Source organism: Lathyrus oleraceus, chromosome 7 (assembly GCF_024323335.1).
Source record: "Lathyrus oleraceus cultivar Zhongwan6 chromosome 7, CAAS_Psat_ZW6_1.0, whole genome shotgun sequence".
Taxonomy (NCBI): Eukaryota; Viridiplantae; Streptophyta; class Magnoliopsida; order Fabales; family Fabaceae; genus Lathyrus; species Lathyrus oleraceus.
The window spans coordinates 378,174,768-378,202,034 of NC_066585.1; the positions used below are offsets into that span (position 1 = coordinate 378,174,768).

The 27,267-nt window shown below is 40.6% G+C and overlaps 1 long non-coding RNA gene and 1 pseudogene across 1 annotated transcript; both read left to right on the plus strand.

Moving 5' to 3' along the window:
• Window positions 1–1,421: 1,421 nt before the first annotated feature.
• Window positions 1,422–2,863, plus strand: LOC127106011 (uncharacterized). The gene is made up of 2 exons (XR_007795207.1): window positions 1,422–2,272; window positions 2,420–2,863. It is a non-coding gene; the product is annotated as an uncharacterized LOC127106011 (long non-coding RNA).
• An 18,382-nt stretch (window positions 2,864–21,245) lies between these two features.
• Window positions 21,246–21,345, plus strand: LOC127109162 (uncharacterized; annotated as a pseudogene).
• The last annotated feature ends 5,922 nt before the right edge of the window (window positions 21,346–27,267 follow it).

A 27,267-nucleotide genomic window follows, 5' to 3' on the forward strand; every position in this document is an offset into this window, starting at 1 on the left:
GAACAGGTTCGGAAGTCGGTTATGCAAGGGGAAGGTATTAGCATCCCTCACATCCATGGTACTCCATGGGAACCATCTAGGATGTTTGCACTTAAGTGTGTGTTGTTTATCGAATGTTTGCTTGCCAAAGGTTTGCGGAGTGGATATAGATTTTAAATTAGTGTGATCGCCAAGGAATGGATCCTTGTTCCTACGTATGCCCACTTGTTGAAGTGAGAAATCAGAGCGTCCGTAGTTCGTGGGTTTTAAATTGTTTGTTTGTTTTGTTGATTTTATTACCTTGAAGAAGGGTTTTCTATGGTGTCTCCCTAAGGCTGAAACAAAAGGTTTGAATGCGTTTAGTTGTTTTTATGTTTTTGATAAAGTGTTATTGATTTCGGATTGCACTAAAGACTATGGATAAATGTGAATGCCTCAAACTAGCAAGCCAAACGTCTTGTGTTCGAAGCATTCAGAATGAGTGTATGAAAGCTCCATCCTCATCCCTTCTTTATCGCTTAAGGCTCGTGACGTACGATCCTAATCGCCATTTATTATGTTTTTGAGTTTGACTTGAGAAAAGAGACCGCTTGACGTTGGATCAAGGGTTTGTTTATTGTTTTTGATTTGAGAAAGAGACCGCTTGACGTTGGATCAAGGGTTTGATTATCGATTTTGAATGGGTGAACGTTCCTAATGTCTAAGGAGTAACTATAAAGCAATAAAAAAAAGCAAGTAAATGCGTACATCGGAAAGAGAATGGGGTACATGTAAAGTACAAGGGAGTGCGGAAATAAAATCATTCAAGTAGAAATTAATTCTAAAATTTAACCAAGTCTTAAAACTAAGGGCACATGCAAGATAATAGCTAGTAATTGAAAAATTCTCTAAATCCTACAACTAGGGGAGCATGCAAAATTAGCCTACTTCGAAGTCTAAGGGAAAAATCGTCAATTCACCATTATGGTTAACATTGAATTAAATTTCTATTTTATGAAATTTCTAAATAAAGCAATTAAATCTAATCCATTCTAGTTTCTAAAGTTCTAAACCAACCTAAATTTAATATTCCAAATTAAACTATAGAATTCTAAAATTATTTTCTAATTTCTCCAAAAACTAACTAATTTCTCAAATTATTTACTTCTTAATATTTCTAAAAATTCTAACTATATTCTTAATATCTAATTAATTCTAATGATTAAAATTGATAATTCCTAATTAAGAACCTAAAATCTCATGTTTCAACTTTCTAAAATTCTAAAGGATTTAATATTTCTCATTAATATTCTAAAGGATTTACAAATTAAAATCTAAAATTAATACTCCTATTAATATCTAAAATAAAAATAAATTAGTCCTAAACAATTATCCTAATTACCTAAGTATTTTTAATTAGTCTAATGATTACCTAAAAAACAATCAGAATGCAAGTATCCTAATAGCTAAGCTAATGGTAGAAAATAAGAGTTCAAGAAACAAATTTGTGAAAGTGGATCAAGGCAAAGCAGAACAGGCCCCGATCTGGACAATCAGGCCCATTCGTTGGGGGATGCATGGGCAAGGCAGGGTGCAGTATCGTGGATGAAGGTCATTGGGCCTAAGGCCCAAACCTGGTTCCCTAAGGCCAATACATTGGTTCGAAACGGCTAACCAAGCTTCTTCTCCTTCAACGAATCGCGGCGACGATGTCGTAAGGAAAGAGGAAGGTCTCGCCGGACCTGGCTTCGCCGACATTACCACCGGCGTTTACTCGTATCGAGTCATATTCATCTAGCTAAAACTCGATTCAAATCGAGTCGGAAACAGAAACGTATTGCACGGTGGAAACTCACGGCACAACATCGGAATCCGATTCAAACTACAACAGGCAAAATCGATCGGTGTGAAGCGAATAAGGGAACCTACCGGCGTCACAAAACTCCGTGGAGGATTCGGAACTCACAAAACTCCAATTCTCCGCTCTTCTTCTCCCGTTTGGTTGCATGTTGCTTCCGTCGCGACTGCTCTTCGTGGATGTGTATCCCGTGGAGATTATGGTTTGGCTTTGTGAATTCTCGGCAGTTCGATTCACACAGCAGCTACAAGAATTGCCACAGTGCGGTGCTTCGATGCGGATTCCGGTGAGGCTTTGTTGGGCGGTGGTCGTTGCGGTTTGTGTGCGGTAGAAACGGTTATGGAAATTTGGTTGAGCTTTGGTGGAGTTCAAGGAGAAAGAAAAAGAATGGAAGAGTTTATTAGAAATTGGAGAGAGGGAAGAAGATTCGAGAGCCAAAAATCGCCGTGAATCAGAGTACCTATATAATTCGAAGCTTGTGTTTCAGAATTTTTCAATGTCGTTTTAATTTCGTTTTGATGCCGTTTTTGTTTAATTCATTGCCGCTTATGCGTTTCGCGTTTTGGCACTTGTGTTTTGAAGCTGCATTTTGTTTGTTTTCAGTTTGGTTTGCTCGCGTTTGGAGATGTGTCATTTTGCAGCTGTTCGTGAAGCTAGTTTACAATGTCGTTTTGTCAATGCGCTATGCAGCTTGTGGCTTTAAGTTTCGCTTTAGGATTGTCGTTCCATTTTGGCTTGGTGGTAGCTATTGTTGATGTCGTTTGCAGCTTGTTGAAGTTAGTTTTGGTTGAGGCTTTAGTAGCAGTGTATGTTTTGTGCAGCAGCTTTGGTTAAGGTTGAGAAATTTTTTGAAGAGAAATGGTTCTGGATATGTGAACTTTTTGGAATGGCTTATTGCCGCTTGTGCACTTTCGCCGTTTATGCCTTACTTCTTGGTGGCCTTCTTTTCCAATTGCATTTCCAATTTCAACAACACATTCTGCCTGATGTATTCACTTTCTTTTAATTGGCTTAATAAATTTGGATAATGGCCTGGCTTTGTGGTAATTGGACATATGGATCTAGAAATTGGACATTTGGATTTGGATATGGATTATGTTGTAAAATGGATAATGTTGTAAAATGGGTAATGAATTTGAATTGGGTTGGATATGGGGTAAAATATGGAATTGGTTTATTGAAAATGGATTGGGCTTCATGCAAAAAAATGATTCAATTTCCCAAAATCAATTTGACTTCAAAGATCAATATTAACCACGAAATCAACTTAAACTTCAAAAGTTAATTTGAAATTGAAATTAATACGACGTTAGAATTAATCAAAACAATTATTGGCACGACGACAAAATGATGACTGTCATGATAACAGGCCATGAACTGATGGATTCACCTGCCGCGACTCATAAGCTGGATTGAACCATGTTTATTCAAATGAAATGTATGAAGATGATATGCAAATGTCAGGCCAGCGACCTATAGGATTACGTGAAGGGTGGGGCGAATTTCAGGGTATGACAACTGCCCCTTTTTAATCTTCTCGGACCTGAATGTATGGATAGAAACTGCTTTCAGGCAATCAAGGAAGGAGAGGATTAAATACTAGAATAACAGGAAATTTCCCACCATGAACAAATGGAAATCAATGTGAAGATAGGTCATAAGGAGGTCTTATTCACTGGGATATGTGGGATGAACAGGCTAGTCTTTATGCAGGGCAACTGCTGGGAATTGGAACGTTATTTGGTAAATGGGTATATGAGTGGTTATATATGCATGTCGTATGCGGTATGCTTATGCAAATTGATTGATTATTTTTCGTCTTTCTCTGAGCTTTTTCTTTTTCTCTTATTCTTTCTTGTTTTATTTTCTGTTTTGGCATGTAACAGGTGATCGAGGTATTCCCGCAGAATTTCGCAAAGTCGAATGAGGTGTCTTGCTGGGGATATACGTTTTTATTGCACAACAAGTAGCAACGACTCCCCTGTACTAGAAAAAGGTCTTCCGAACAAAAGGCTAAGAAGGATGGTGTGGTCCACATAGACGAGTGATGGATACCAATATAATCGAGTATCAAAAAGGGTTAAGCAACACGGACAAGTGTTGACGAGTAATATAGACGAGTATCGAAACAGAGATGATCAACACTGACGAGTGTTGCAGATCAAAACAGTCGAACATATAAAAATGAAACGATTAAAACAAACGAGTGTCAAAGATCAATACGGACGGGTATCGAAATGAAATGATTAACACGGACGAGTGTCGAGTATGGGAGACCAATACGGACGAGTAATGAAGATCGATGCAAACGAGTATTGAAAAAGGACCAACACAGACGAGTATCGAAGATCAATACGGATGACTATTAAAATACGGTAACAACACGGACGAGTGTCAAAGATCAATACGGACGAGTATTGAAAGATAATGATTAACACTGACGAACATTGAGAAAGAAAGGTACCAACATGGACGAATGTTGGGTCAATATAGACGAGTATCGAAACGAGAAAGGTAACAACACGAACGAGTGTTGGAAGTCAATACAGACGAGTATCAAAAAATGAAATTATTGACACAGATGGATGTTGAAGACCAATACAGACGAGTATCAAAACAGGTTAACACGGACGAGTGTAGAAGAGTAATACGAACGAGTAGTGAAACAAGTTAACAACACGGACGAGTGTTGGAGATCAATACGGACGAGTATCGAAAGAAATGATTAACACGGACGAGTGTTGGAAATCAATACGGACGAGTATTGACAAAGAAATGATTAACACGGACGAGTGTTGGAAATCAATACAGATGAGTATTGCCAAAGAAATGATTAACACGGAAGAGTGTTGAAAATCAATACGGACGAGTATTGACAAAGAAATGATTAACACAGACGAGTGTTGAAAATCAATACGGACGAGTATTGAAATAACAGGTACCAACACGGACGAGTGTTGAAGATCAATACAGACGAGTATTGCAAAATAAATGATTAACACAGACGAGTGTTGAAAATCAATACGGATGAGTATTGACAAAGAAATGATTAACACGGACGAGTGTTGAAAATCAATACGGACGAGTATTGACAAAGAAATGATTAACACGGACGAGTGTTGGAAATCAATACGGACGAGTATTGACAAAGAAATGATTAACACGGACGAGTGTTGAAAATCAATACGGATGAGTATTGAAATAATAGGTATCAACACGGACGAGTGTTGAAGATCAATACGGACGAGTATTGCAAAATAAATGATTAACACGGACGAGTGCTGGAGATCAATACAGACGAGTATCAAAATAGAGATGATTAACATAGACGAGCGTCGAAGATCAATACGGATGAGTATTGAGACAAAAGGTAACAACACGAACGAGTGTTGAAAATCAATACAGACGAGTATTGACAAAGAAATGATTAACACGGACGAGTGTTGAAAATCAATACGGACGGGTATCGAAAGGAAGTATCTAAATAGACGAGTGTTAAGGATCAATACTGACAGGGATTGAAAAAGAAGGTTAACACAGACGAGTGTTGAAGATTAATACGGACGAGTATCGAAACAGAGTATCAACACGGACGAGTTTTGGAAAAAGGATAAACGCGAACGAGTGTTGGAGAAGATTGCAGAAAATGGGTTAACACGGACGAGTGTTGCAATTCAATACGGACGAGTATTGAAGATCAATACAGATGTGTATTGAAAAAGAAAGGATCACCACAAACGAGTGTCAAGAGTGGCGACTTCCCTAGGGATCAACACGGACGAGTATTGAAAAAGAAACGGGGACCACCTAGGCAAAAGGCCGTGAACTGCTTACGAAAGGTAAGTGACTGGTTGAAGATTCCCAAGGTAATTGCAAAAGGAAACCCAAGGGAGAGTTTCGAAAAACATACGGGGAATACCACTCGAGGGTTTTAGGAGGTTGTTCACAACTAGGGAGGAAGATTGTCTCAACGGAGGATTCTTTTACGCTTTCGAGAAAGACTTTTATGAAGTTATACATGTTTATTTTTGCAAGGTGTAATGCTCCACCCTAATGGAATATGCTACGCGCTTTATGATGTAATGCAATGTAATCAATGATTGATTATGCAATGCTGATGCGTGGTCAGGCTTTTGGTTAGACGGTATGTTAGGTTTGACACGGGGATCTAACTTCCCAACATCATGGTCTCATGGATCATGGATAATACTGAGCCAACCTCGGGCCTCCCGGATCATCCAAGCTAGATTTGATCCCCCAGGCCAACTACCTTTACCTGTGAGGAATCAACTGACTTGGGCGAGACTCTCGGGTCAACAAAAATCCTACGTGCATCGGGCCGTCATGTCTTGGACACAGTGATTATCCTTCAGACACTTCTCACAGAAGAGAAACTTCATGCTCGCCTTGAATATGTTATTGTTATTTTCCCCATAATTTTCAAAGCATTGTTTATTAACAAGTTTTATTCATCTTTGCAAATAAACAAAAAACTATAAAAGACTGAGCGTATATGAATGACAACACTTTTCATTGATGATGAACCCGTAAAAATGGGTGATTTACAACAGGAAGCAATTCCTTAAAGAGCTGATTGCGAAAAAAATAAAAAGATAATGGCAATGACTTGGGCATCCATTGGGTTCTCATCCTGCTATAGCCATTATGCCCTCAGAGATCTTGTTTCTTCGCTTCCGAACGCGATGATTGGATCGATCCTTCCTTTCTAGCATTCCCTCGTTCATGACGACGGGGTACGAAGGTCCTTCCCAGACTGCCGCTACTTGCCTTTATATAATCCCTAACTTTTGCCTAGACCGCCCTTTCGGGTTTTCGGCCTACCAGGATGCCCCTTTTTTGCCTAAGTTGTCCCTAAGGACCAACTTAGCAGGTTCATTTTCTTTTTTATTTATCCCTAATTTTTGCGTAGACCTTTTCTTTTTGTGGTCCACCGGGATACCCTTTTTTGCCTATGTTGTCCCTAAGGATCAACTTAGCGGGTTTATCAGGCGAAGTATTTTTTTACTGCGTCAGCGTTTACGGGGGATGGGAGATCGTCACCATCCATGGTTGATAGGATTAAGGCTCCTCCGGAGAAGACCTTCCTCACCACATACAGACCTTCGTAGTTGGGTGTCCACTTTCCGTGCGGATCGAGATGAATAGGCAGAATCTTTCTTATCACCAAGTCCCCAACCTCAAGGTTTCGAGGGCAAACCTTTCTATCAAAATATCTCTTCAACCGCCTCTGATACAACCGTTCGTGGCATATGGACGCCAAGCGTTTCTCTTCGATGAGGTTAAGTTGATCCAACCTTGCTTGCACCCATTCGGCTTCGTCCAGCTTGACATCCGTTAATATTCTCAAGGAAGGAATCTCTACTTTGATAGGTAGCACTGCATCCATTCCCTACACTAGCGAGAATAGCGTTACCCCAGTGGAAGTAGGTACTGATGTACGGTATCCATGTAAAGAAAACGGAAGCATTTCATGCCAGTCTTTGTATGTTTGCACCATCTTCTGAACGATCTTTTTGATGTTCTTATTGGCTTCCTCAACTGCCCCATTCATCTTTGGGCGATACGGTGATGAATTATGATGCTCGATCTTGAAATACTTACACAATTATTTCATCATCTTGTTATTGAGGTTAGACCCGTTGTCCGTGATGATCTTATTAGGGATTCCATACTGACATATGATTTCCTTCTTCAAGAAGCGAGCCACCAATTGCTTCATGACATTTGCATACGAGACTACCTTCACCCATTTGGTGAAGTAGTCGATGGCCACGAGGATGAAACGGTGCCCGTTCGAGGCCGTTGGCTCAATACGTCCAATTACGTCAATGCCCCACATGGCGAACGACCATGGTGATGTCAAGACATTGAGCAGAACCGGTGGCACATGGATCTTGTGTGCGTAAATTTGGCATTTATGGCATATCTGGACGTAACGATGACAGTCGATCTCCATTGTCATCCAGTAATAACCCGCCCTCAAGATCTTTTTCACCATGGTGTGCCCACTGGCGTACGTACCGAAGGATCCTTCATGTATTTCCATTATGATCCGGTCTGCTTCGTGTCTATCCACGCATCTGAGCAGGACCGAGTCGTAATTTCTCTTATACAACACTTCTCCGCTTAAGAAGAACTTAGGCGAGAGCTTTCGAAGGTACTTTTTGTCCATAATGGATGCATCCTCTGGATACTCCTGCTTCTCCAGATATTTTTTGATATCATGGAACCAGGGGTGACCGTCTGATTCCTCTTCAGCCGCTAAATAGTACAATGGCTCATCCAAGTAATCAAGTTGGAAAGAAGGTGCTTCATTCTTCCATTTGAACTTAAACATGGAAGCCAAGGTGGCAAGAGCATCGGCCAATTGATTTTCCGCTCGGGGAATATGATGGAATGTAACATCATCAAAATACGGGATCAACTTCGAGACATATTCTTTATAAGGGATCAACTTGGGATCACAAACTTCCCAATCTCCTCTGATTTGACTGATTACCAACACGGAATCTCCATAGACTTCTAAGATCTTGATCTTTAAGTCAATAGCCGCTTCCAAACCGAAGATACATGCTTCGTATTCTGCCATATTGTTGGTGCAGTCGAAACATAGCCTTGTAGTGAAAGGGAGATGAAACCCAGTTGGGGAGGTGATGATTTCCCCTATTCCATTTCCTTGAGCATTAGAGGCTCCATCGAACACGACCGTCCATCGCGATCCTGGTTCTAGTCCCCTTTCTGGTTCTAAGACACCCCAATCTCTGACAAACATGATGTCCTCGTACGGAAAGTCAAAGCACATGGGCTGGTAGTCCTCCACTGGTTGATGAGCCAGGTAATTAGATAATACACTACCTTTGATGGCTTTTTGTGTGACATATTGAATGTCATACTCTGTTAACGCCATTTGCCATTGAGCAACTCTTCTTGTGAGAGCAGGCTTATCAAATATATACTTGATAGGATCCATTTTGGATATAAAGAGAGTTGTATGTGTCATCATATACTGCCTCAAGCATTTGGCGGCCCAAGCCAATGCACAACACGTCTTCTCGAGCAATGAGTATCTGCTTTCGCAGTCTGTGAACTTTTTACTCAGGTATTAAATCGCATGCTCTGTTCTACCCGTCTCATCATGTTGTCCGAGAACACACCCCATAGATCCCTCAAGAACCGTGAGGTACATAATAAGAGGTCTTCCTGGCACAGGAGGCATCAAGATCGGTGGTTCTTGTAAGTACTCTTTTATCTTCTCAAATTCACTTTGGCATTTGTCGTTCCACTCGATTGCTTGATCTTTGCGGAGTAATTTGAATATCGGCTCGCAGGTGGTCGTGAGGTGAGATATGAATCTAGCTATGTAGTTCAATCGCCCCAAGAATCCACAAACCTCTTTCTCATTTTTCGGTGCTGGCATATTCTATATTGCTTTAACTTTGTCGGGATCGACTTCAATGCCTTGTTGGCTCACGATAAAACCTAGCAACTTACTAGATCTTACCCCAAATGTGCACTTATTAGGATTTAACCTCAGCCGAAACTTCCTTAACCGTGCGAACAGTTTCTCGAGATGAACCATATGCTCTTCCTCATTTTGGGATTTCGCGATCATATCGTCAACATATACTTCAATCTCTTTATGAATCATATCATGAAAAAGGGTGACCATCGCGCGTTGATATGTCGCACCAACGTTCTTGAAGCCGAACAGAATCACTTTGTAGCAAAAAGTGCCCCAAGGGGTGATGAACGTGGTCTTCTCCATGTCCTCTAATTCCATTTTTATTTGATTGTATACGGAGAACCCATCCATGAAGGAAAATACCGAGAATTGGGCCGTATTGTCTACCAACACATCCATGTGAGGCAACGGGAAATCATCTTTAGGGCTCGCCCTATTCAAGTCTCGGTAATCAGCGCACATGCGTACTTTACCATCTTTCTTTGGCACAGGTACGATGTTAGCCACCCAATGAGGATAGTTTACCACTACCAAAAAACATGCGTCCAATTGCTTTTGGACCTCTTCTTTGATCTTGATGGCCATGTTGGGACGAGTCCTTCTCAATTTCTACTTCACCGGAGAGCATTATTCTTTGAGAGGTAATTGATGCACCACAATATCCGTATCCAGCCCCGACATTTCTTGATAAGACCAGGCGAATACATCCATATACTCTTGCAAGAGTTCGATCAACTTTCTTTTCACCTCGTCGTTGAGGGCTGCACTGATCGCTCGACTGGGTGAGTCGAGAATGGGATACAAACTGCAAGTGCACAGTTCTATCGCGTAGTTTTAAAAGATATCGATCCCACAGGGACTTATGAATCGATATACCGTTATCTAAAGTTACTACGTAAATCTAAGGTGAAGATGTTTGATTGTTTGGGGAAAAACTAAGAGCTAAACTAATGTCTAGATTAAATATTAATAAAACGGATATCGGTATGTAGTTCGTCAAAACTAGGGAATCAAGTCCTTGTCGGTTTCTTGGTTTTAAAATGAATCGTTTCGGTTAACTTTATTGGTTAAAGGTTTTATCTCAAACTCTCGCTCTGTTGAATAAACCATGATCTTATATTAATGTTGCTGTCACTTATAATTAAGTCAAAAACCATATTTTGAAAGCAATAAAGTTGCAGAAACTCTTTTTAAGAAAATACTGACCGTTTTAAACACCCTTATCTCAAACTCTCGCTCTGTTGACTTAGGTTATATAATTAAATCCAAATGCTTAACTCTCTTCCTCACATTCAATCTTTAAAAATACTTTTTGGAAAAGGTCAGAATTTAATTAACTCTAAAACTTGCTCTCGCCCTGATCTAGAATTAATGCCTAACTTACACTGTCCAGTTAAAATCTCAAACTCTCGCTCTATTGATTTTAACTTCTTTATGTCTTTTACTTTTGTAAAAAATCTTGTTATTAAACCTGTAAGTTGAGACCATAAAAAGATTGATTTTGATTTTAAGTTTAGATAGACCGACTCAGTCTCGATCCCTTATTCTGCTTACTTTACATACCGATACCTAGGCAAATTAGCCAGACATGCTAAATAAATAAGAATTTATATCATGCATAAACAGACTCATTCCAGGCAGATAATATGAATAAACAGTAGAATAAAGCATTAAAAATTAAATAACAATTAAAGAACCTGAATGCGTAATACAATGGTCTTGAACACTCCACCACAAGCCGGTAGGATTTGTTCTTCGATTCTTCAATTAAGCAGTAAAATAAATCAAGGAAATAAAACTCGAATATAACGTAAGGTTAAATCCGGTATAAAGTTGCACAGTAGTTTCCGGTGTAGAAACTATTACGCGAAAAATATCTAAAAGCTAAAAACGGGAAAGATAAATTGCAAGGGAAAAGAGAAAGTAAAGCTTGCAAAAGAAATAAATAAAATGAACAATGCTGGAAAGGAAGAAAAATAAGCAAAGGCGTGAAAGGAAAATTTGGCAGAGCTTCCGCAAAACTGAGCGTGCAAAAACTGTGTGTATTTTTTTAGGTTTGTGAGATGGCTATTTATAATAGCCTTGGTAACTGCCTTGCGTTCCCTACGAGTCTTCAGCATGGCTAAATACACGGCTTGGGAATAGGATACGAAGTCCTCAACGTTACTTCCATTCTTCTGAGAGCGTAACTTGCGCCAAAAAGCTAGTGGACTGGTGTGACGCTCGTCACACCATGTGTGACGTCCGTCACAAGGCTACTTCGCGTGACGCTCGTCACAACCCTTGTGACGCCCGTCACAGGGGCAACGTGCGCTTTCTTTTGGGCTGGGCTTGGTCTTGGTTATTTGTTTCCTTTTTATTGCTTTTTACACCTCCTTTTCTTCCCTTTTTCACTTTTGCTTCGAAATGGATACCTGACATAAATAGCAAGGAAATACTGCATAATATCTGATAAAATGGGATAAATTAAAGTAAATGATAATAAAATCTAATTAAATTAAGTCTTAAAATGTGATATAATTTCATGTTATCAAACTCCCCCATACTTAAATCTTTGCTTGTCCTCAAGCAAAATTCAGTATAGAACTTGTTAAAAGTTTTAGCCAGATGTAATTTCAAAGCACACATCAATTCGTACTAGGTTGCGAATTGATTTTTGTTTAGGAGGACTTGAGTTAAATCTTGACATCAACAACCACCGTTACAACTTAGATAACCCTACCTTATGCAAATCAGTTCAAGTACCCTATGATAGCTATCCTGGTTCCTTTAGTCTTATTTTACCCGTTTTCATTCTAGCGAAATCACATTAAGCCCTTTATCTTTTCGCGCACATAGTGGAGTAACCGGTTAGTGATTATGATCCGCTTTTAGCTAGAAGTTCTGGTACATAAGTCGGATAACTTCATTATTCAGTCCATTGCAAATTGCGGGGGATCGGACCGTAGTCCGCCCTACCAAGTTCAGTACCAGATTCCTACTGAACCAACTCATAATGGATCTTTCATATTGTGTTTTTGCATGATCTGCAACCTTTAGATTAAATGATCTGGTAAGGATCACCTAATTTAATTAGTGCGTTTCTTGATATTTATATATTTTAGGTTACTTTGGGGATCATTCACTTATATTCATCGGCTCTCCACGTAGTTTGCTATTAAGATGGTGCTGACTTCTGTATAAACTACTTGGGGTTGCCATAGAACTAAAAGTTCAAGGAATTGGTATAATAGGTACTTATCCTGATCTAACATATTGAGGTTCTCAGAGCGTTGTTATGGTAATAATTTTGTTTTGATCTCACTCAAGTTTTATAAAGTAAGCAACCTTTATACTTATTGGGTGTGTTAAAATTTTTGTTATGGCTCAGGAAATTGAGGGGAATAGATAATAGAAAATTTTCACACTTAGGAACTTAACTTAACATAATTTTTTTTTTTTTTTTATTATTTTTTTTTTTTTTTTTTTTTTATTTTTTTTTATATATAGGGAAAAAAAAAAGGGAAATAACAATGAAAGGGAGAGTACATATTTGAAAAATGAGAATGGAAAGAATATTGTTTCCCCCCCATACTTAAACTAAACATTGTCCTCAATGTTTTAAGGAAATGAAATACAAGATGGAAAGGAAAAAGAAAATAACAACTAAGGCTGCCTTCCGCCTCTGGTTCTTGGACCTGGTGATCTTTGACGTATGTCTAAGTTGTCGAACCTGCTGAACAATTCAGTAAACCGCTGGTCGGTTATGGCATTCCGAGCATCCTGTTGCTGTTGCATTTGACGCATCATCTGCATCATCTCTGTATTCTGTGCCTGCATACCATCGATAGCATCCATAATGTCGTCGTTGGTCGCAGGCCTTCTTCGTCGACGACGTTGGGAGGATGGGCCGGCTGCATTACTGGAAGGGTTTAGCGGGACTGATTGTTGTGTTGGCGGATGATCACCTTGTTCCATATCTTCAAACTCATCTGTTTGCTGGTTTGTTTGTGAAGGCTCGGTGGTTTCAGGAGCGCTAAGATCGTAGAGGTGGCGGTCGGGGTTTGTGACATCAGTTAGGGTGGTATTGGGTAGCACAACACTCGGGACTGCTTGGTTGTTCACCATAAGATAATAGCCTCCGCCTACTCTGTTTTTAATCAGGCGGCTGAAGCGGCAATAGCTGATATCCATAGACAGGGGAGGTAGGGATTCTAAAGTTTGGAGTTTATCCCCTAGGTTCAGGCCAAGTGCTATGGAGGTTATTAATCCGCCAATTAAAAAGGGTTGCCGGCCTCTAGCACATAAGGTGCGGATATGATGAAAGAGAAAAGAGGCGGCGTTTACCTGGGCTTGCGGTTCGAAGACGCACTGGAGGAAAAATAACTCCTTTGAGTTGACCTTGCTGTTGTTTGGTCTACCAAAAACTGTGTTTTGCAAGATACGGAGAAAATAACGGATGGTGGGGTTATGGATGTGGGAGAGAAGGAGTTCTTCCCAGTTGTAGGTCTCTATACCGGAAATTTTCTTAAAAAGGTCAAAAACGCCTACTGTGTTCCAGTTTAGGTCGGGAGGGATTCTGGGGTAGACTTGGCCTTCTGTGGTAAATTGTAGCATGGTACTCAACTGGTTTTGGGTTAGAGAGTACTCGGTGTTAAACATGCGGAAGGTTGCGGTACCGGTCAGAAATTCACCCTCACCGGCGGGAGTGGTGTAGTCGTAAGAACTTAGGAATTCTAAGGTTAGGGAAGGGTAGGTGGGTTGGTTATGGGTGCAAAGGAAGGTTAAATCGGCTTTACGGAGCATCCACTCGATACCTTGGAGTAAGCCCAATTGTTGTAAACAAGTTAAATCGGGGTACCTGGTGGAAGCGACGCCTCGCTGTTGGAAGCGCTCGAATTGCTCTTGCTGATAGTTGTCATCTCCGGATCGGAAGATGATATTTCCGAAATTTTGATTTCCCGCCATTGTGATGAATTTTTTGAAGGGATGATTTGGAAAGAAAAAGAAGTGTATATTTGATATGAGAGAATTGTTTTGTGGTGAATGAAGGAAGTTTTGGTAGGTATTTATAGGAGAAGGATTGGAAGATAGAAAGAAAAAGTGGTTGAAAAGTAATTAAGTGTGGTAAATGAAAAATGAATGGGGAATGTAAAAAAGGTAAGGGGTGTAACGTTCGTCTCCAACGGCTCCCTAACGTTCACGTGTCTGAGGGGCGTTACGCTCGTCACAAGGCTGTGACGCTCGTAACAGGCGTTTTGCGTGCCGTTCGTCATGGAGTGTGTGACGCTCGTCACACAGTCCTTTTTGGCAAGGCTCCAGTAGCGCTTCGCAGAATTACTTTGGTAACGTATTTTAATGTTTCATTTTGCTTATGATCAGTTTTAGGCTGCAATTTTAATACATTGTGCACGCTTACTTGCTTTGTATAATAATAATAATAGGTAACAACAGTAGAGCATAGTAGCCATTGCATAATAAAATTAATTAAACAGCTTCACTAAAAATGATCATAATGTATTACAGGGAAGGAAAATAATGAAATGAAATAGAAATAAACATGAATTCAAACAACATTAATGAAAAAATCTAGCCTAAAACTAAATAACTTAGAAAGAAATAACTAAATTCCATCTATCTTCGGATCTCTGGCCGGAGGAGTAAAAGAGTTAACATGATGCCGTAACATACGTAACTGACTTGCCGTGCTGCTCATGTATTCCAGGATTTCAAGTCTGAAGTTATGGAACTCTTCCCTGAGGGCGTCTTGCTCTGACATCAAGGCTTCAATGACTGTTTTAATATCTGTTCCTGGCATATGATGTCGGAGGTCAGGCATGACTGATTCTTCGGTCAGGGCAGGCTGAGGAGGAGGATCAATATCATAGTAGCCGGAAGGTGTCTGAGGGTCAGATTCAGAAAGAGAGATATGGTCAACATAGTGCTCATAGTCATCACAAATCTCATAATCCTGGATGGATCCAGTGGATCCAGCAGGAGTTGGGGTTTCATTCAGGTTATAGAGCCAGTTCCTTTGGTTGTGAACACTAGTTCTAGGATCGGGCATGGTGAATAGGCAGAGAACCTGGTTATCAATAATAAGCTCGAACTCATCAGACCCTATGTTTGCTATAAACATAGTGTTGAAGAGGAAAGGTATACTCATAGTAGTAATGCCACAAAAAGGGTTAAGGTCAAGCATAGGCTGACGTAGTCCAATAGCATTACCTATCATAGTGATCAAACCGCCTATTCTAATGGGTGCTCGCTCATCCTGGATAAGGTGGTCCAAATTAGCTAACATAAAAGTAGCACCGTTTACTGGACGGTTCTGGGAAGCACAAAATATGATGAAGAGTTCATCACGTGAAACTGAAGTACTATTTGGCTTCTTCCCAAATAAAGTGTGGGTCAGGATCTTATGGAAATAGCGAAAAGTCGGGTTATGTATGTTTCCAGAGAGAAACTCATGTTCTTCGGGCTCATCATTTCCAGTCAGCTTACCCCAAAAGTGTTCAAGCTCTCTATATTCAAAAAGTTCTTCCTGGCTTACAGTGAATGTATCAAAGGAGGTAGGAAAACCCAAAAGGTTGGTGAAGTCTCTAATATTAAATTGGTACTCCATATTGAACATTCTGAACTGGATAAAACCTCTGCTAATTCCTTTTCCACGGCTAGGTAGATAGATTAATGAACTAAGGAATTCTAATGTGAGTCTCCGGTAGGTGGTGAAATGTCTCAGGATAGGGGAGGTCTCCCATCCTATCTGATTCAGCAAAAACAGGACACTCTGTCTCAGTCCAAGGGCAGTCATAGCCCAATCATCAGCATATAAACTAGGTAGCATCTCTCTAGCGGCTAGTTCTTCAAACTTTTGTTTCTGAGCCATTCCTCTGAACTTGATACCCATACGATCAGAATGTCCCATCTGGTTAGTGTTAGCTAGAGAAAAGAGACATGAGTTTAAGTCAGGATTTGGCCAAATGCCGAAAGAAGAAAAGAAATTATTATTATATATATATATATATATATATATATATATATATATATATATATTTTGAATAAATCAATAATGAATACTAAATAGAAATTAAAAGAAATAATTAAGAGAAAAATAGGGAAATGATAATAATAATAGAATAATAAAATAACAAATTAATTTGTGGGTTGTCTCCCACTAAGCGCTTTGTTTAAATGTCGCAAGCTCGACAAAGAAACTGTTAAATATAGTCTATGAGTCCTGGGGGCGTTTCGTCTAAGTGTAGAATTTGCGAATCCTCGTTGGTTTCCGCATAGTGATAATGTTTCAGACGTTGCCCGTTTACGGTGAACGGTTCTGTAGATTGTCCTTTTATTTCTACCGCTCCACTGGGAAAGATTTTAGTGATATGAAAAGGTCCTGACCATCTGGATCGTAGTTTTCCCGGGAATAATTTTAGTCTAGAGTTAAATAAAAGTACTGCGTCGCCTTGCTTGAAGACTTTCCTTGATATACGCTTGTCATGCCATTGTTTTGTTCTTTCTTTATAGATTTTGGCATTTTCATAGGCGTCTCTTCTGAGTTCCTCTAATTCGTTTATGTCAAGGATTCTCTTTTCACCGGCGGCTTTATAATTCAAATTTAAATTTCTAATAGCCCAATAGGCTTTATGTTCTAATTCTACCGGGAGGTGACAGGATTTTCCATAAATGAGCTTAAATGGGGTCGTCCCTATGGGAGTTTTATAAGCAGTTCGGTATGCCCATAAAGCTTCTGGTAATTTCAATGACCAATCTTTCCTTGAAGTGGCGACCGTTTTTTCTAGTATTTGCTTGATTTCTCTGTTAGATACTTCCACTTGTCCACTGGTTTGAGGGTGGTAAGGTGTTGCTATCCTATGTCTCACTCCATATTTAAGTAGTAGTTTTTCGAGTACCTTGGATATAAAGTGTGATCCACCATCACTGACTACTATTCTTGGGATGCCAAATCTCGGAAATATTATATTTTTAAAGAGTCTAGTTACTACTCGGGTGTCATTTGTTGGAGAAGCTATAGCTTCGATCCATTTTGATACGTAGTCAACTGCCACGAGTATGTATTTGTTACCGAAAGAGGATGGAAAGGGTCCCATGAAGTCTATCCCCCACACGTCAAAAATCTCTACTTCCAAAATACCTTTTTGTGGCATCTCGTCACGTCTAGATATGTTTCCCGTGCGTTGACATTTGTCACACTCCTTAATAGCCGCATGTACGTCCTTCCATATAGTTGGCCAATAAAAGCCAGCTTGTAGGATTTTAGAGCAGGTCTTGGATGTACTTGTGTGACCACCATAAGGCGCAGAGTGACAGTGTTGGATTATATTTTCTATCTCTTCTTCGGGTATACATCGACGGAAAATACCATCGGGGCCTCTTTTGAAAAGTAAGGGATCATCCCAGTAATAGTGTTTTATGTCGTGGAAGAATCGTTTCTTCTGCTGGTAAGATAAAGTAGGTGGAACTATTCCGGCAGCTAAATAATTGACCAGATCAGCGTACCATGGTATGACAGATATAGCTAAGGTGGTTTCTACTTGCATGTCGGAGTTGTTCTCTTCCAAAGTAGCTATGAGTTTATCATACGAGAAATCATCATTAATGGATGTTCTTTCTGGTTCAAGGTTCTCAAGTCTAGAGAGGTGGTCTGCTACTACGTTTTCAGTTCCTTTCTTGTCCTTGATTTCTAAGTCGAATTCTTGTAGTAACAAGATCCATCTTAGGAGTCTAGGTTTAGCATCCTTTTTTGTTAAAAGGTACCTGATAGCAGCGTGATCAGTGTAAACTATTATTTTGGCTCCTACCAAGTAAGAACGAAATTTATCTAGCGCAAATACCATTGCTAGGAGTTCTTTCTCGGTTGTGGCATAATTCATCTGCGCTTCATCCAGGGTTCTGCTAGCGTAATATATAACGTGAAGCTTTTTATCCTTTCTTTGTCCTAAAACAGCACCTACAGCATAATCACTGGCATCGCACATTATTTCGAATGGTTCATTCCAGTCTGGTGTCTGCATAATGGGTGCGGAGATCAATGCTTGTTTAAGAGTTTGAAATGCTTTTAAACAGTTATCGTCGAATATGAATTCAGCATCTTTCATCAACAGTCCGGTTAAGGGTTTAGTTATCTTAGAGAAGTCTTTGATGAATCGTCGGTAAAAACCGGCGTGTCCTAAAAAGCTTCGTACTTCTCTCACGGTTCTTGGGGGTTGAAGATTTTCGATTACCTCTATTTTGGCTTTGTCTACTTCAATTCCTCTGTTCGAGATGATGTGTCCTAAAACAATTCCTTCTTGTACCATAAAGTGGCACTTTTCCCAATTAAGTACTAAGTTTACTTTTACACATCGCTCCAGAACTCTTTCCAGGTTTTCAAGGCATTCTTCGAAACTTTGTCCGTATACAGAAAAGTCATCCATGAATACTTCCATGATGTTTTCGAGAAAGTCGGCGAATATTGCCATCATGCATCTTTGAAAAGTTGCAGGGGCATTACACAGACCAAACGGCATTCGTCTATACGCGAAGGTACCAAAAGGGCATGTGAATGTTGTCTTTTCTTGGTCATCAGGGTGAATTGGTATTTGAAAGAAGCCTGAATAACCGTCTAAATAACAGAAATGTGAATGTTTAGCTAATCGTTCTAACATTTGGTCAATGAATGGTAAAGGGAAATGATCTTTTCGGGTTGCTTTGTTTAGTTTCCTATAATCAATGCACATTCTCCATCCCGATTCGATTCGTTTAGTTATAGTTTCTCCTTTTTCGTTTTCAATAACGGTTATGCCTCCTTTCTTGGGTACAACGTGTACAGGACTAACCCATTTGCTATCAGATATAGGATATATAATACCTGCTTCTAATAACTTGGTTATTTCTTTCTTTACTACCTCACTTAGGATCGGATTTAGTCTTCTCTGGTGTTCCCTAGAGGTTTTACAGTCTTCTTCTAACATGATGCGGTGCATACAAATAGAAGGGCTTATTCCTTTAAGATCGGTGATGTGGTATCCTAGTGCAGTTGGATATTTTCTTAAGATATGTAGGAGTTTTTCTGTTTCGAGTCTTCCTAGATCTGCATTAACTATCACAGGTCGTTCAAGTTCTAAGTCTAGGAATTCATATCTCAGATTTTTGGGAAGTGTTTTCAAATCAGGGGTTGGTTTGTTAAGACACTGCGTAGGATCTGGTGTTATTGCTAGGCATTGTTTAGATTTGTCCTCTAAAAGATAGTCTGATGATTTGTCTTCTACTGACTCTGCTTCTTTTATGCATTCATCGATGATATCCATGAAGTAACATGTATCTTCTATTGCAGGTGCTTTCAAGAATTGGGAAAGAATGAATTCAATTTTCTCTTCACCTACTTCGAAGGTGAGTCGTCCTCGTTTTACGTCTATGATTGCACCGGCAGTTGCTAAGAATGGTCTTCCTAGTATAATAGGTGTCGTATCATCTTCTCTAATGTCCATAATTGTGAAGTCAGTGGGAATGTAAAACTGACCTATGCGTACGGGAACGTTTTCAAGGATTCCTACAGGATATTTGATGGAACGATCTGCTAATTGCACAGACATTTTGGTCGGTCTTAATTCTCCCATCTCCAGTTTCTTACATATGGATAAGGGCATAACGCTAATTCCGGCTCCTAAATCGCATAAGGCTTTGTTGATGACAAATTTTCCTATGTGACAGGGTATAGAGAAGCTACCCGGATCCTTGAGTTTAGGGGGCATGTTTTGGATTATAGCGCTACATTCGGCAGGGAGTGTAACGGTTTCGCTATCCTCAAGTTTCCTCTTATTAGAAAGAATTTCTTTTAAGAATTTAGCATATGAGGGCATCTGCGTAATAGCTTCGGTAAACGGAATTGTAACGTTTAATTGTTTAAGGAGATCAACAAATTTTCTAAATTGGCCTACATCTTTGGTTTTAACAAGCCTTTGAGGGTAAGGTATAGGTGGTTTGTAAGGTGGTGGAGGTACATAAGGTTCCTTCTTTTCTAGGGTTTCCTTATTACTCTCTTCCTTTTCCTTAGGTTCACTTTCCTCAGTGGATTTCTCAGGGTTTTGGTTTTCTATCCTTGGGTCAGACGGTCCTTCCACTTCCGTTCCACTTCTCAATATAATTGCATGAGCTTGGCTTCTCGGATTGGGTTGGGGCTGTCCAGGGAATGTACCAGTTGGTGCAGCGGTAGGTGCTTTTTGTTGAGCTACTTGAGATATTTGCGTTTCCAGCATTTTGTTATGGGTAGCCAAGGCATCTACTTTGCTTGCTAGTTGTTTAAGTTGTTCGCCAGTGTGTATGTTCTGGTTTAAGAAATCTTTATTGGTTTGTTGTTGGGAAGCTATAAAGTTTTCCATCATGATTTCCAAGTTGGATTTTCTAGGGGTATTATTGTTAGGATTCTGTTTCTGATATCCTGGAGATATAGATGGGGCTTGATTTGGAGACTGTCCAGGTGCGTATAAAGCATTATTACTCTTATATGAGAAGTTTGGATGGTTCTTCCAATTTGGATTATAGGTATTCGAATAGGGGCTTCCTTGAGCATAGTTTACTTGCTCTGTTTGGATTCCAGTCAAGAGTTGACATTCCGCAGGAGTGTGGCCTTGGATTCCACAGACCTCGCAATTCTGAGTTATAGCAACCACGGCTGTTGGAGGTGATACGTTTAAACTTTCAATCTTCTGGACTAAAGCATCCACTTTTGCATTGACGTGATCAAGGTTACTTATCTCGTATATGCCAGTTTTCGGTTGAGGTTTTTCCACATTCGTTCGTTCGGTTCCCCACTGATAGTGGTTTTGGGCCATGCTCTCGATAAGCTGGTAAGCATCAGCATAAGGTTTGTTCATTAGTGCACCACCTGCAGCGGCGTCTATTGTTAACCTTGTGTTGTATAAGAGACCATTATAAAATGTGTGAATTACTAACCAGTCTTCCAAACCATGGTGTGGGCAAAGTCTCATCATGTCTTTGTATCTTTCCCATGCTTCGAAAAGAGACTCGTTGTCTTTCTGTTTAAATCCGTTTATCTGGGCTCTTAACATAGCTGTTTTGCTTGGTGGAAAATATCGGGCAAGAAAAACTTTCTTCAACTCGTTCCATGTGGTGACTGAGTTGGAAGGAAGAGATTGAAGCCATCTTCTAGCGCTATCTCTTAATGAGAAAGGAAAAAGACGAAGTCGAATTGCCTCTGAAGTGACACCATTAGCTTTAACAGTATCAGCGTATTGGACAAATACGGATAAATGAAGGTTTGGATCTTCGGTAAGATTTCCAGAGAATTGGTTCTGTTGCACAGCCTGCAACAACGAAGGTTTAAGTTCAAAGTTGTTTGCTTCGATTGCGGGCGGAGCAATACTTGAATGCGGTTCATCTTGCGATGGAGCGGCGTAATCTCTAAGAGCACGAGCTGGTTCTGCCATCTCGGTTAAAGAAGGAAAATCTTTGAGATCAGGAAGGTCTATAGGAGGGAGATTGTTTTCAGCACGATATTCCCGAATTCGTCGTAAGACTCGGAGATATAGTTCGATATCGTTGATTCGTAAATAGAGCGGTTCGCCTTGAGAGCGAGTGCGTGGCATACAAATCAACGAAAGAAAGAAAATAGAAGAAAAAGAAACCTTAGTCTCTACAGCGTAACGAAAGAGTTACGATATCGATTGAATAAAAGTCCCCGGCAACGGCGCCAAAAACTTGATCGCTCGACTGAGTGAGTCGAGAATGGGATACAAACTGCAAGTGCACAGTTCTATCGCGTAGTTTTAAAAGATATCGATCCCACAGGGACTTATGAATCGATATACCGTTATCTAAAGTTACTACGTAAATCTAAGGTGAAGATGTTTGATTGTTTGGGGAAAAACTAAGAGCTAAACTAATGTCTAGATTAAATATTAATAAAACGGATATCGGTATGTAGTTCGTCAAAACTAGGGAATCAAGTCCTTGTCGGTTTCTTGGTTTTAAAATGAATCGTTTCGGTTAACTTTATTGGTTAAAGGTTTTATCTCAAACTCTCGCTCTGTTGAATAAACCATGATCTTATATTAATGTTGCTGTCACTTATAATTAAGTCAAAAACCATATTTTGAAAGCAATAAAGTTGCAGAAACTCTTTTTAAGAAAATACTGACCGTTTTAAACACCCTTATCTCAAACTCTCGCTCTGTTGACTTAGGTTATATAATTAAATCCAAATGCTTAACTCTCGTCCTCACATTCAATCTTTAAAAATACTTTTTGGAAAAGGTCAGAATTTAATTAACTCTAAAACTTGCTCTCGCCCTGATCTAGAATTAATGCCTAACTTACACTGTCCAGTTAAAATCTCAAACTCTCGCTCTATTGATTTTAACTTCTTTATGTCTTTTACTTTTGTAAAAAATCTTGTTATTAAACCTGTAAGTTGAGACCATAAAAAGATTGATTTTGATTTTAAGTTTAGATAGACCGACTCAGTCTCGATCCCTTATTCTGCTTACTTTACATACCGATACCTAGGCAAATTAGCCAGACATGCTAAATAAATAAGAATTTATATCATGCATAAACAGACTCATTCCAGGCAGATAATATGAATAAACAGTAGAATAAAGCATTAAAAATTAAATAACAATTAAAGAACCTGAATGCGTAATACAATGGTCTTGAACACTCCACCACAAGCCGGTAGGATTTGTTCTTCGATTCTTCAATTAAGCAGTAAAATAAATCAAGGAAATAAAACTCGAATATAACGTAAGGTTAAATCCGGTATAAAGTTGCACAGTAGTTTCCGGTGTAGAAACTATTACGCGAAAAATATCTAAAAGCTAAAAACGGGAAAGATAAATTGCAAGGGAAAAGAGAAAGTAAAGCTTGCAAAAGAAATAAATAAAATGAACAATGCTGGAAAGGAAGAAAAATAAGCAAAGGCGTGAAAGGAAAATTTGGCAGAGCTTCCGCAAAACTGAGCGTGCAAAAACTGTGTGTATTTTTTTAGGTTTGTGAGATGGCTATTTATAATAGCCTTGGTAACTGCCTTGCGTTCCCTACGAGTCTTCAGCATGGCTAAATACACGGCTTGGGAATAGGATACGAAGTCCTCAACGTTACTTCCATTCTTCTGAGAGCGTAACTTGCGCCAAAAAGCTAGTGGACTGGTGTGACGCTCGTCACACCATGTGTGACGTCCGTCACAAGGCTACTTCGCGTGACGCTCGTCACAACCCTTGTGACGCCCGTCACAGGGGCAACGTGCGCTTTCTTTTGGGCTGGGCTTGGTCTTGGTTATTTGTTTCCTTTTTATTGCTTTTTACACCTCCTTTTCTTCCCTTTTTCACTTTTGCTTCGAAATGGATACCTGACATAAATAGCAAGGAAATACTGCATAATATCTGATAAAATGGGATAAATTAAAGTAAATGATAATAAAATCTAATTAAATTAAGTCTTAAAATGTGATATAATTTCATGTTATCATGCACCTACCTTAACTTCTTTCTTTTCCTCCTCTGACTCAAGGTTCACAATCTCCACCGCCTCTTGATGCGGTTGGATGACTCTTGATTCCTGCTGTAAGAGTCTGGACAACTCTTCAGGGAGTTCACAATCTTCCTCACCGCCTTCATCAGCTTGGTAAATTGGATTATCGAAGTCATATTGGGCTATAGCAGTTTGATTATCAATGGAACTTGACGCGGATCTGCATGATTAATGTTTTATTTAGGACGGTAGGATGGAAAAGATGATAAACGAAAAACATTGCCATACATTTTTTCTTGACAAACAAAAACAATAAAATGAACGACAGGGAGCACAAATTGAATGCGAAGACGTTTATTTTATTCATTGATAAACTTTGTTTGAAAGTATGGGGGCCCCTACAATTTTACTCTACGCCTTGGGCAGGGCGTAGAGCTTTCAAAGAAAAACAAGGAAAATTACTCTTCAATGAAGGTGACTTCCGGTATATTTACGGCAGTCCAATTGTTCAGTGTTTGTCCTTCTGCCCTTTGGTACACGAGGCATGCTTCCTCTGGAAGACTGCTTTCTGCTTCTGCCACACAAATGGAGTCGTCTCCGAGGTGCCCCGCACTAGTAAAAGTATCTGGTATTGCGGGGATCGGCCCTTTGTTCGTATCAGCAATGTTTGGCTTCTGAGTCGTTTGGTGAGTGCGGAACCCCAACCCAGATCTGTCTTTGTTTGCAGGTAAATCAAGTACCCTGCCCCAGCCTGTGGGGTGTCCAGCCTGAATTATAGTCTTAGCGTCCTTCCATGAAGTCATAGGGAGTTCCGTGCCCAGAGCTACTTTCACCGGTGGTGTAATCTCCACGTTCACTACCTCGAAGGCCTGGAAAGGAGTCTCATGAATCTCTCCTCCAACTTTGACATATCTGAACGAAGCTAGATGGCTCACCACTATATCTTCTTCCCCTTCCACCACTACCAATTTGCTTCCAATCATGAACTTCAACCTTTGGTGGAGGGTTGAGGTTACGGCGCCAGCTGAATGGGGAGATCCACCTCTCCTATTACTGTCCGCCTTGACCCATCAAATGCTCTCACAATGAGTGAGTTGGGCTTCATTACCAATCCCTCGATGGTTAGCTTAGAAAGTGAGTTTTTGGGTAAGACATTTAATGAAGATCCGGTATCCACCAATACCCTGGACAAGACCGTGTCCACACACTCGATCGAAATGTGGAGCGCCTTGTTATGATTTCTACCTTCAGGTGGCAATTCATCATCATTGAACCCTAGGCAACTGCTTGCAGATATGTTGGCCACCACAACTTCAAACTGGTTTACCGATATTTCTTGAGGGACATGTGCGGCCCTTAAGAACTTCATCAAAGCTTCTCGGTGTGCCTTTGAACTCATCAAGAGTGCAAGCATGGATATCTTCGACGGTGTTTGATTGAGTTGATCAACCACCTTGTAGTCACTTTTCTTGATAAGGCGGAGAAATTCCTCCACTTCATCATTGGGATTTGCCTTTTGTGTCGTATTTAGCCCTCGGCCATCATCATTTGCCACTTATTTTCCAAGGTTTCTGTTTGAAGCTCCTTGATCATCGCCGCCTGCGGGAGGTGCTGGTGCAAATACACTACCACTGCGGGTTATGCCCCCGGCTCCAGTCATATTCACACTAGCTTCTTCAGGTTTAGTGGGCTCTTCTTTCACCTCTTTCCCATATAGAAATACCTTCGAGTCGTAGTTCCATGGCACTGCTTTTGTGTTATCAAAAGCGAATGGAGCAGGGACCGTAATCACAAGTGGTGTGATCGGGTATATTGTAGCAGGCACTAGAATCAGATCGTAGGGGATCTCGACAGGTACTCGTATGGGATCATATGGAATTTCGAGCATGTCTACCTCATTAGTAGCGGGAATCTGTTCCACTATCATTACTTGCTGATCAATCAACCTCTGGATACCGACCTTCAACTTCTCACATCCTTGGGGATTCATCAAACAATCTCCACATTTGGCATCACACCCGGGATGTACCTCATTCATCAGTAATTGCTCCTTGACAACAGCTAACAGAGTTCTTATATCCCCTACGCATCGCTTCACCATCTTTTCTTCCTCAATCACGCTCACAGAGGGACCGGCGTGCGGCGGCATAGGATTGTTATTGGTGTTAGAGCCATTAGGTGCGAACGTAATGGCTTTGGAATCAATCAGATCCTACACCTTGTGCTTAAAAGCTCTGCAGTTTTCAATCGTGTGGCCGGGTGCTCCCATATGGAATTCACAGTGAGCATTCGCGTCATATCCAGGGGGTAATACAGTTGGAGGCTTTAACTCCCTCAATTGCACCAGTGACCCCTTGAGCAAATATGGCAGCATGCGAGTGTAAGTGGTTGGAAGAGGATCAAACTTCCTTTCTGGATTCCTTAGCCTCTGCTGTCCTGGCGGGTAATATGGTTGTTGTGGAGGAGCGTACTGCTGTTGGTAATGATTTGGTTGTTGACCCATATTCTGACCAGTTGGCACGACGAAGGGTTGCTGATAAGGATTGGGTGCCATGGCGGCCACCTGCTGGTACGGGCCAAGTGCTACAGCAGCTACCTGTTGATAGGGGACCCGATGTGCTCTGCCTCTCCCTCTAGCCACCTATGTGTTGTTAGTCTCTCCCTCCTTCTTCTTGGCAAAACCGACATACGGTTTCTTTGTCCCATTAGATGGGCCCGCAGTACTTGGGATCTTCTCACTCTTCAGCCCGCTCTCGATTCTTTCTCCGGCAACCACCATATCGGAGAATCCAACCGATGTACTCCCTACCATCCTCTCATAATATGGTCCTTGGAGCGTCCCCATGAACATATCGATCAACTCTTTCTCCAAGAGTGGAGGTTGAACCCTAGCCGCCAGCTCTCTCCAATGCTGGGCATATTCCTTGAAAGACTCCTCAGATTTTTACGTCAAACTCTAGAGTTGGGTCCAATTCAGAGCCATATCAGTGTTATACTGGTAATGTTTCAAGAATGCCTCAGCCAAGTCTTTCCAAGTCCGAATAGTTGTACTCTCCAACTGCATGTACCATTCCAAAGAAGCCCCACTTAGGTTGTCTTGGAAGAAGTGCATGAGTAGTTTCTCATCTCTTGAGTATGCAACCATCTTCCTGCAGTATGCTTGGATGTGTGTCCTGGGACAGCTGACCCCCTGATATTTTTCAAAGCTGGGTACCTTGAATTAGGCGGGTATTTGAACATCCGGCACCAAACACATCTCGGCAACATCCAAGCCGAAGGCATTGGGTCCCTCAATGGCCTTCATTTTCTTCTCCATGGAACGGAACTTTCTATCAATTTCTGCACTGGTCGGTCCAAAAGCATCATAGACCGATTCCTCCCTGGGGTTATAGAAGGCGTCATTCTGATCGTCCGCCTCGAAGCCGGGGGGAACGACAGGGTTTGGATTCGCTGGACCTCCTCCTCCAAGCGGGGGTGCACCTCCCAGCAGACCCAC